This window comes from Mus caroli, chromosome 17 (genome assembly GCF_900094665.2).
Source record: "Mus caroli chromosome 17, CAROLI_EIJ_v1.1, whole genome shotgun sequence".
Taxonomy (NCBI): Eukaryota; Metazoa; Chordata; class Mammalia; order Rodentia; family Muridae; genus Mus; species Mus caroli.
The window spans coordinates 40188613-40199606 of record NC_034586.1 but is presented as its reverse complement, the minus strand read 5'-3'; positions in this window follow the sequence as shown (position 1 = coordinate 40199606).

The following is a 10994-nucleotide window of genomic DNA, read 5'->3' as shown; positions in this document are numbered from 1 at the left end:
TGGGGCTGGGGCTGGGGCTGGGGCTGGGGCTGGGGCTGGGGCTGGGGCTGGTAGCATAGTCCATTTCCAGAGTTTAGGTGAGGTAGCAAAAGCTACATGTAACAGGCACTCTCTAACTAGAGTCCTAGAGTCTGCAAAGCATGCCCAAGAGCATACCCACCCCTCAGGAGCAGTTGATATCCGTGGCATAACCCCACGCTGGGGTCTCCAATTTGGTTTGTCTGCAGTGGCCTAGTGATTTGCATTTCTCCCAGGTAACCAGGTGCTGCTAGTGCTGCTGGTCTCCTCCACCGTAAGAGATAACTGTTGTTCTAGTGAGTAGGGAGCAGTCAGTCAGCAAGTCAGGCGTCCTGGATGCAGGCTCGAGGCAAATAGCCAGCTAGCTCTGCATTAAATTGCTTAAGCTGTTCTTTGGCTTAACTGATCACTGATTCCAATCCTGCTACTCAGCCTTACCATCTCAAGGTTTATGTAGCAATCAGAAAAATCCATCCACGGTTCAGAACCAGTGGTCTGGCTCGATCAGCCAATGGAATCCTGTATCTAGTAGAGGGAGATCAGGGACCAAATAGGGTCCTAGTTTAAGTTGGTTAGATGTGTTCTGGTAAATCAGCCTCTGTGATGGTTTGTATAAGCTCAGCCCAGGGTGTGGCACTATTAGAAGGCGTGGCCCTGTTGGAGTGGGTGTGGCCTTGTTAGAGTAGGTGTGTCACTGTGTCAGCTGCCTAGAAGCCAGTATTCTGCTAGCAGTCTTCTGATAAAGATGCAGAACTCTCAGCTCCTCCTGCACCATTCCTGCCTGGATGCTGCCATGTTCCCACCTTGATGATAATGGGCTGAACCTCTGAACCTGTAAGCCAGCCCTGATTAAATGTTCTCCTTACAACCGTTGCCTTGGTCATGGTGTTTATACACAGTGGTAAAGCCCTAAGTAAGACAGCTCCACCAATACAAAGAGCATGTCTAGTATTCTTCACACCTGCAATAAGCATCACTCCATGTTACTTGTTTCAACTTCTTTTCTTTCTCCCTCCTTCTCTCTCTTTCTTTCTTCAAACAGGAGCTTACTGTGTAGACCTGACTAGCCTCAATTTCATGGTGATTCTCTTGTCTCAGATTCTCAAGTGCTTGGATCACAGGTGAGGACCACCGTGCCCACCTTCATATTTCTTACACTATTGTTGTTTTGAGACTTAATGACATTTTATGGCCTTTAACCTTGTGCGACTGTGTTTTAAAATTGGTTGAGAACTTCAGGACATGAAAACAGCATGTTTTGATCTAACCCATCCTCAGTCCCTTCCTGGTAATTCCCCACCCTCTATGGCATCCACTTTATGCCACTCGTACGTGTGTGGGAGTAGAACTGTCCACTGAAGAGTGGATAGGCCTATCAGGGCCACAACTCTGAAGAAAACTGACTGCCTTTCCTAGCAGCCATCAATTGCCAAGATGCAGTTAGGAGTGCGACTTAGTGAGCCCCTCCCGTTCCACACTGGAATTCGTCTGCCTTTCTTAGACTGCTGATAAAGGTCTTCAGATGATAACTATAAATATCAGAGTGACTGTTTCTTCTAGCAGCACCCTGGGTAGTGCCTCCTCTGGGGAACATTGACTTCAGTGATGGCATATCCTGGCAGAAAATCGTAGCCTAACCCCCTTTGCATGTGAATTCTTCCTTCCTGCTGGATTACACTGTCTACCTTACGGCCTGACAGAATATCAGGAACACCAAGTCCAGTGCCTGCCCTGGAGTAAACTGAGAACAGTGAGAGAGAACAGGTGCAGCAGACAGTCCACAGGTCACTCAAGGACAGAGTCTGTCATTCTCAATGGGTTTCAGAAAAGTGTCAGAAGACAGACATTTGCAAAGAAGCGTTGACATGTGAGCTAATCGCGATCTGACACTATCTAGAACCTTTCTCCCCCTTGTTTTTCTTTACTCTGGATACTGTCTTTTGTCTAACTAGTCACCTATTTACATGAACATTTGTCTCCATGTTCATGAAGACAGCTAAAATGGCTCAAAACTGTCTGTAACTGCAGCTCCAAGGGACTTAACCATATCTCCCTTCATCCCTCAGAGGCACCTGCACGCTGTTGCATGTTCTCACACTCAGAAACAAATAAAAGCTTGTTTGTTTATCTGTTTTAAGATGTACCGTGTTTATCCTTTGGTGAGTACTATTTTCCAGACTGTTGAAAAACACTTTCAAGGGTGAGATAGTGAATACGATGCTCATGACTGACTTCTAATAAATACTGATGTAAAAGGAAAGATGACAAGAAAGAGTTGACAGTGGAAGTCAGCCCTACAGGGTATGTTGGGTATTCATAAGTACTGCATGTGTGTATTCGTAAGTACTGATGAGAGGGATTTGACACAGGAGGTCAGCAGTACAGGGTGTGTGTTTGCATGTGAGGGAGCACGTGGATGTGTCTGTAAGAGACAAAACTCAAAGCGAGCCTCAGGTCTAGAGGCAGGCACTGTCCTTCCCAGCCTTCCTCACTGTTACCCAGGGTCAGTCCTGGATCCCAGAGGGATCTGAGCCATGAACTCATTTGGGTCTCAGCTTCCCTCAGAGCCTAGGCAAATTTAGGACAATTGGACCCATGTGTGACCCAGCAGCGCCAGGGAAATTAGCAATGCTTTAAGATTTCTCTCAGCAAGAGAATTAGGAAAAGGAGAAGTCTGGCCAGGAGTGGGGGTTCATGATGAGACCCTCAGGACTCAGTAGACAGAGGCAGGAGGATCAAGGCTTCACAAAGTTCAGTTGCATGGTAAGTCTGGGGCCAGCACCAAGCTATGTGTAACCCTGTCTCCAAAATCAAAAAGCAAGCAAACAATTAACAAAGCAGAGTCTAAAGACATCGGGTGGAGGACGCAAAGAGAGTTCTGGAAGCAGAGGTGGGTTCTCAGCCATAGGCAAAATGCCTACCGATGACTTTCTCAGGAACAGAAACCAGTAAACCCTAGCTGTCCAGGGAGCCACTGGGAGCACCTTTCGGAAGCTCCCTCCTCCCATTCTTGCCCGTCCCCCATCTCTCCCTCTCCCCTACATGAGGTGGGGCACATGGCCAAGCTTGTCCGGCAGAACAGAAGTATTAATGTTGCCTGTAAGCATCTCTTGGCCTTACTTTAGTCTTGGCTCACGAATCCTTAGTGACTTCCTTTATCCCAAGAGCTGATAAAAGCTGAAGGCCAGATGGGAAGCTGCCCTGAGGGTGGGGAGGAGGTGAGTCTGGGGGAAAAAAAATATCAAAGAAAGAGGAAGTTTCAAAATTCCTGACAAGGGCAGGGAGCCAATATGTGATCTATGGAGCAGCTTACTCAAGAACTTCTTTTTGTGAAATAAAACTTACTGACACAAAAACATAATTCTGCCCGACACAGTGGTATCTGTAGGGCCAGAACACAGCTGAGACTTAGCCAGTTGCAATGCCTCCAATTGCATCTGTGTTAGCCTCAGAGATGTCTTTTCTCCCAGGTTTGTCTTAGAATGAAATAAACCTGTGGAGGGAGGCAGTCACCAAAGGAGACCTGAGAACTCTGAGACCAGTGCTTGAACCCTGAGCTCTTTGTGTCTATACCTATAATCCCCAGTGGATGGGAGCCCACAGGTCTCCATTTTTGCTTAAACTAGTTTCATCTGTGGTTCTGCCCTTATTTGTCAGTGAGAGCCTTGGTTGATGCCACTAATGTGGCACAACTGGGTCAAAAGTAAAGACAGAAAATAATAGAATCCATGTAAGGATTAAACAAGTTGAGTGATATGTAAGATCTCTTGAAGTATTTTATGAATTTGTCTTACATTCTGACTTGAATGCACGGGCTTGTTTGAAACTCAAACCTTACTAAAGTTATTGTGTGCTTGCAGCAGAAAGAGGTTCGCTAGCCTCCATACCTAGCTTGGTGGCCTCTAGGGGAGGGCTTGTCAGTTTTCTCTCACAGAATGGTGCTTTGTAGGTCAACCATCCTTCCATGGATAGCCACACACCCAGAAGTACGTGAGCATATAAACTGGAGTCAGAGTGCTACCAAAACAAGAAAACCAAAAACATGGAAGACATGAAGTTGGGGTGTTATATTGAGGTAGGGCTGAATCTTGGGAGAGTTATAGGGAGACGTTGGGGATGTGACCAAATCACCCTCAAATATGATCAAAACATTGTATAAAATTCTCAATAAAAAATGTCATGTATCTTTGAGCGTCTCATGTTTCTTTCTTTCTTGTGTGTGTGTGAGTGTATATGTGTGTGTGTGCATGTGTGTGTGTGAATGCTCATATAGGTATCTGGAAGGTCCATATTGGGTGTCTTTTCTGAACTGTTTCCATTTTTCATGTCCCCAAGCTTGCAGGAGAAGCACTTTACAGACTGAGCCATCTTCCCAGCCCCTGAGATTCTTTTCAAAGACTCCTAACCATAAATTAAATATGAAAGTGTAGAGGGTATATGTTTTAATCATTTATTTTATGATTTGTGGAGATTCTATCTGAGCCTCAGAATATTCACGGGAAATGTCTCAAAATGACAATGGCTGACTTAATTCGGTTTTAGCTAGGTTCCAGGTTCTGATCTCTTCGTTAGCTCTGTAAGAATCCCTCAGAGAGGGATTCCAATGCCAGAGAGAGGTTGTACCAATGCCAGCAACATCAATACCCCCATTATTTGTGGAAACTGAGTCACAAGGGTGACTTTTCCTAAGTCATCTGCCTCAGTGGGCCACACAAGGTAGGAAAACACACAGATACACTTCCAGGCAGCCCACTACCAGGCTTTCAGTCAGGGGTCAGCACCAGCCACGTCATCGTCATCAGACTGCCCATGTAAGTGAAGCAAGAATCAAATGACGCAGGCCTTGCTTCAGCCTGGAAAAAGATGGAGGAGGCGACTCTGCTAGCACAGTGTCTCAAGCCTCCCTGTTCTCTGTTTAAACACAGCCAAAAAAAAAAAAAAAAAAAAAAATCACATTTCATTTGAAATGAAGTGATTTCTGGGAAATCACATTTTCCTTCTCCATGGTAGCCAACCTGAGATTGCTTGATAGATCTGTGCCAAGAATTAAAAAATAATAATAATAATAAATTCTGCATCAAAGCCACACAGGAAGTTCACTTGAATGACAACTAGGAATTAAAATGTTAAGGGGTGGCTATGCTGCTGTGTTTGGGGGAGTCCACTCAGGGGCTAACCGGAAGTCTACCATTCACGTTCTTCTTTCAGACTGACAAAGGAAGCTGCAGTTGTCTGAAATGTTTGCCACCTGAATAAAAACACAAACTGAGAATAAGCTTGAGTTAGATTTAACTTGGGGCTGGAGAGATGACTCAGCAGCTAAGAGCACTGGCTGCTCTTCCCAAGGACCCAGGTTGGATTGCCAACAACCTCATCTAACATGCTGATAATCGCCTGTAGCTTCAGTTCCAGAGGATCCGTGCCATTTTCTGGCCTTCCTGGGTGCCAGGCACACATGTGGTATACAGACATACATGCAGGCAACACACACACACACACACAAGTTTAAATAAATACAATTAAGACAACTTGTCTACCTTTTTTAAATTCCACACAGCTTGCTCTCCTCCCCCCCCCCTCTCTCTCTCATTTTTGTGACCTAACAACCCATCCTTCTACGCAAGCCTGCTTGCACCAAAGCAACGGCAATAGATTGAAATACAGCCGGGTTCTCATGTTTCCTGTGAGACACAGCATTTAATACTCAACTCTAGAGATCCACGACTATGGGAACTTTCAGCAAGTTGTTAATGTCTCTGTTTACTTTTCTCAGTCTGGACAATGAAGAGAAGGAGATTATCTATTTACGTCCTGGTTCACTTTCTATGTCTGTAGTAAAGACCTGGCCAGACCCTTATAAGCCCTGATCATAGTTCATCACTAAGGGAAGCCAAGGCAGGAACGAAACCAGACCTCAGAGGGATGCTGCTTACGGCCCTCCCGCCAGACTTAATGTTTAAGCTACCTTATTTATGTATACGAGTACACTGCCGCTGTCTTCAGACACACCACAAGAGAGCATTGGATCCCATTATGGATGGTTATGAGCCACCATGTGGTTGCTGGGATTTGAACTCAGAACCTCTGGAAGAGCAGTCAGTGCCCTTAACCACTGAGCCATCTCTCCAGCCCCTCAGCCATAGGGATGGCTCTGCCCACAGTAGGATGAACCATTCTTCATCAATTGACAATGGAGAAAATGTCCCATGGACTTGCCAACATGCCAATCCAGTGTGAGCATTTTCTTAATTGAGGTTTTCCCCTTCCCAGATGGTCCCAGCTTATAGTGAGTTGACAAAAACTAACCATCACAACTGTCCCCTTGTAAAATTGTCACACAAACACATCCTAATCAAACCATTACCTTTCTTTGTTTATCCACAGGATTTCATATTAATCTCACTATATTTGTAAGGAGCCAGCCTCACATTCGCCATTACAAGATGGCGCTGATGGCACTGGCACCCGTGTAATCAAACCATCTGTGCATGCGCCGGGGTAGTTTCCCACCCCATGTGCTCTGCCTTCCCCGTGACGACAACTCCGGCCGATGGGCTGCAGCCAATCAGGGAGNGACACGTCCGAGGCGGAGGACAGTCCTCCATAAAAGGGACGGGTTTCCGCCATTCGGGGGATCTCTCTATCTCTCTCTCTCTCTCTGGCACTCTCTTCTCCACTGGCTCCTGAAGGGGTAAGCAATAAAGCTTGTGCCGCAGAAGATTATTCCGGTTGCCCTGAGCGTGTTCTTACCAGGGGGAACAAAAGCACGGGCAATATATATTAAACAAACTCTTAAAAGTCCCCTGTCTTTAAATTTTTCAACATTTTAAAAGAGTCCAAGTTCTCTTTTTAAAAACCTAATGGCTCAGCCAGGAGTGGTGGCACAAGACTTTCATCCTAGCACTTGGGAGTCAGAGACAGGTGGATCTCAGAGGTTGATGCCAGCCTGGTGGTCCACAGCGCCAGTTCCAGGACAGCCATAACTATAAAAAGAAACCCTTTCTCAAAAAAAAATTAAATAAATCTGATGTCTCTTTGAAAGTCTAAACTCACTCAACTGTGGGCTTCTGTAAAACCAGAAACAAGTCGAATATCTTTTATTCCAAGAGGGAAGAACCAGGACACAATTATAATAAAAGCTAAACAAAACCAATATCCAGTAGTATGAATCAAATCCTGTAGTTCAATACACAACATCCGGGATTCACAATCTTCAGGGTTCCAATTAACTCCATCTCTGCCATGTGAAACACATGCTGTTTGGTGCATAGACTCAGGCCTGTTCTACTCAACCGCTGTGTCTGTCCTTGGTGACCATCCGACAGCCTCGGCATCTCCAACATGCTGGGGTCTTCCCTGCAACTGAGGTTGCTTCTTTACTAATGGTCTCTTCTCTTTTCAGGGACAACCACTCTGCTACATGGTGGCAAGCCTCAGCCTCCCTCCCTGGTCTCTTCAGTCCTGGGGTTTCCACTGCAAATAAGGCTTCACCTTCCTTCCCTGGTGACTTCTTTTTGGACTCTCCGTAGGGACTCTAATCCTACCCTACAGTGCCAAGTCCCAGATCCATCCTATGACTCCTACAATCTTGAAGTTCTTTAATGAACCCAAACCAATACAACCTGGGAGACTCTCACATATTATCAAGTTTATTGCCAGCATAAGATAACATGTCCTGCCCCCATCTGGACCACAGCTCTGTGTGTTGACCCCAAGAAAATATTCAGAGAAGATTTCACCACAGTTATGTTGTTCTTTTCTTAATAACAGCTGATCTCGTAGCCTCAGCTGACCCCAGTAAGGCTTCTGTGACTCTGCTATCTTGCTAATCATAGCTGACTGTTCAGCCACAGCTGACGAGAAACCACAGGTTTTTAATCCAAGTATACCATACATGGTCCCATCTTAGGGTTTCTGTTGCCGTGATAAAACACCATGGCCATAAACAACTTGGGAAGGAGAGTGTTGAGTTAATGTCATTTACAACGGTAAGGTCCCACTCCATTGCTGAGTCAAGTTGGGGCAGGAACCTGAAAGCAGGAGCTAGTTAGTGCAGAGGCCTGTGGAGGAGTGCTGCTTACTGGCTTGCTCCTCACGTGTTTAGCCTGATTTCATATTGTCCCAGGACCACCTGCCCACCAGTGGCACTACTCACAACAGACTGTCCCCTCTGGTAGACTTGCCTACAATCAGATCTTCTGGAGGAATTTTCTTAATTCAGAGTCCCTCTTCCAAGGTGCCCCTAGCTTGCTTCGGGTTGACACAAATCAACTGGCATAGGCCCTGATAAGGACTTTCCTTCACTGTGAAACTTCACAGACCAGGCCTCCATCATCTGCATAGCTCTCACATTACTTTCCAAGTTCCCACAGAACAACAGCCCATTAAGCTTTGAGTACCCAATGGCATTTCAACTGAAAATCTCAAACCCTCTGAACAACATGGTCAGGTCTGTTGCAACGACTCGGTTTGGGATTGCTAGAGTTGTATGCCTCTTCTTAGAGGGGTTTGCATATTAAGTTTTGCCTTTTACTGAGATTTTGTTATTTGGTAAACAAATATCCAACATAAGAGGGAAGGTGTGAGATCTGTTCTTTGGGGGTAGAGCCAACATCTCAAGGCTCATGAGATCTGCCCCCACACCTAGGAAGTTATCTGTCTCATTCCATAAAAACAATTCCATTTATCCCTCTGCTCCAAGTGCTAGCCTTCCCACACGAGAACATGTTTACTTCTCTTCTTGGCTCCTGCATTGGCAATGTGTGCCCAGAGGCCAGATGAGAAACTTACCATTTGGCCTCAGTTGCTGGCGAGACTAAAGACAACCCTGGACAGCTGAAGATTCAGGATGGGTTGAAAGTTGAAAACCCGTCCCAGCTAAAATCATAATGATAATAATTGGATAATTTTAAACAACTGATGTAAATTCATTGTACAAAGTGGTAAGTTTCATAGTGATATTTAAAATGTTTTAATTTTTTTTAATTAGGCATATATGTGCAAATGGGTACAGTTAATCATAAGGCCAGAAGAGGGCAGTGTGTCCCCTGGAGATGGGGTTACAGAGGTTGTGAGCCACTTGACATGGGTACTGGGAACTGAACTTGAGTCCTCTGGAAGAGCAGTAATAAACTCTTAACTGGTAAACCATCTTCTAGTCTACAGAATGACATTTGAGTTCAGTTTATTCTGCACTGAGACCATATTAAACCCCTTTACCCTCTCTTCTCCCTCCTCCCCACTTCAGCTCTCTGCTTCTCCCTTCCTCTTCCCAAATAGTCTCTACTCTACTCGTGTGTGTGTGTGTGTGTGTGTGTGTGGTGTATGTGTTTGTATGTTGTTGTGTGTGTATATGTTGTGGTGTGTGTGTGTGTGCATATGCGGTTGTGTGTATGTATGTGTATGTTGTAGTGTGTGTGTATGTTGTGGTGTGTGTATGTTGTATTGTGTGTGTGTTGTGTGTGTGTGTTGTGTATGTGGTGTGTATGTTGTGGTGTGTGTGTTGTGGTGTATGTATATATGTTGTGGTGTATGTATGTGTGTGTGTTGTGGTGTATGTATATATGTTGTGGTGTATGTATGTGTGTGTGTTGTGTGTGTTGTAGTGTGTGGGTATATGGTCATGTGTGTGTAGTGTGTGGTGTGTGTGTGTTAAATCTAGGAGATGTTTGTCTTCCTGGATCAGACTTACATTTCATAGCACAACCATCTCCAGTTACATCCATTTTCCTCCAAATGACATAATTATACTTTTCTTTGTGGCTGAATAAAACTCTTCCTCCATGGGTAGAACATGGAATAGGAGAACTCTTCCTCCATGGGTGAGGTAGAACATGGAATAGGAGAATTCAATTTGTCTTTTGCAGCTTCACTCATGGAGAAAGTGTTCTTATGAAACGTGGAAGGCCCCTGCCCATTCTTCTTCCTTAAGCACCTTCCAGAAGCCTGTTTGAAAATGTGGGGTGGTGGTGATGGCATGTGTGCAGGTGGGGACAGGGTAGAGTGGGTCACTGTTTCTGGGCCTGCCTCTAGATTTGATTGGTCACATGAATAAGCTTTTGTTAGTGAAAAGAGAAGATATATGTATGTATGTATGAGTGTATATATATATATATATATATATATATATATATATATATACACACACCTATATGTATATGTTATATATGTTACATATATGAAATATCATACACACACATATATACACACACATGTATGTATATTTACATATACATACCCTCCTGACTGCAAATGCTTGGTCGCCACCTGGTGGACATTAGAGGACGTGCCTCTTTTGTGGTTCTAACTGGCAGCCTTGTGGAGTCCGAGGCTGAGGGTCTCTGGTGGACAACACACAGTGATGTAATGTCCACCAGGTGGCGACCAAGCTTCAGGAGAACCAAACAGGGCGGGCCAGGGTTCACAGGATTGAGGCCAGCTGTCACTTATTAGCCCAGCTGGAGATGTGAGAGAGGAAGCTGATTCAGACAGCTGTGAAGAGGCTCTGGGGCATGGGGAAAAATCACACGGTTCCAGGAAAAAAAAAAAAAAACAGCAAATGGATGTAATAATTTTCCTCAGTTAATCAAGGGGGTAGGAGGGAGGGGGGAGGGAGGTGCTGAATGGCAGGACGGGACACTGATCAAAATCGCTCCCAAGGAGGCTAAGCAGGAAGACATTCTTGAATTCTATTGTCCAGTGCTGCCGGAACTGGGGCGTGATAGCAGTCTTCCCAGACCTTGCCCAATCGGTTCCTTTTGCCTTTTATTCCCCCCGCATCCCTTTCCCCCAACCCCTGCTACATTCCTTGGGGCAGTCCATTTTATTCTGTAATAGTTGCAATCATATTTCACTGAGCTCGGAATTAAAGAATAAAAGCCCTGCGATGGGAACTGGCTTGCTCCTGGAGCTCCTGCCCAGGTCCCATTTGTGAAAAGGCTCCTGACATGCTTCCGTCTCCGTTTCTCACCCAGCAG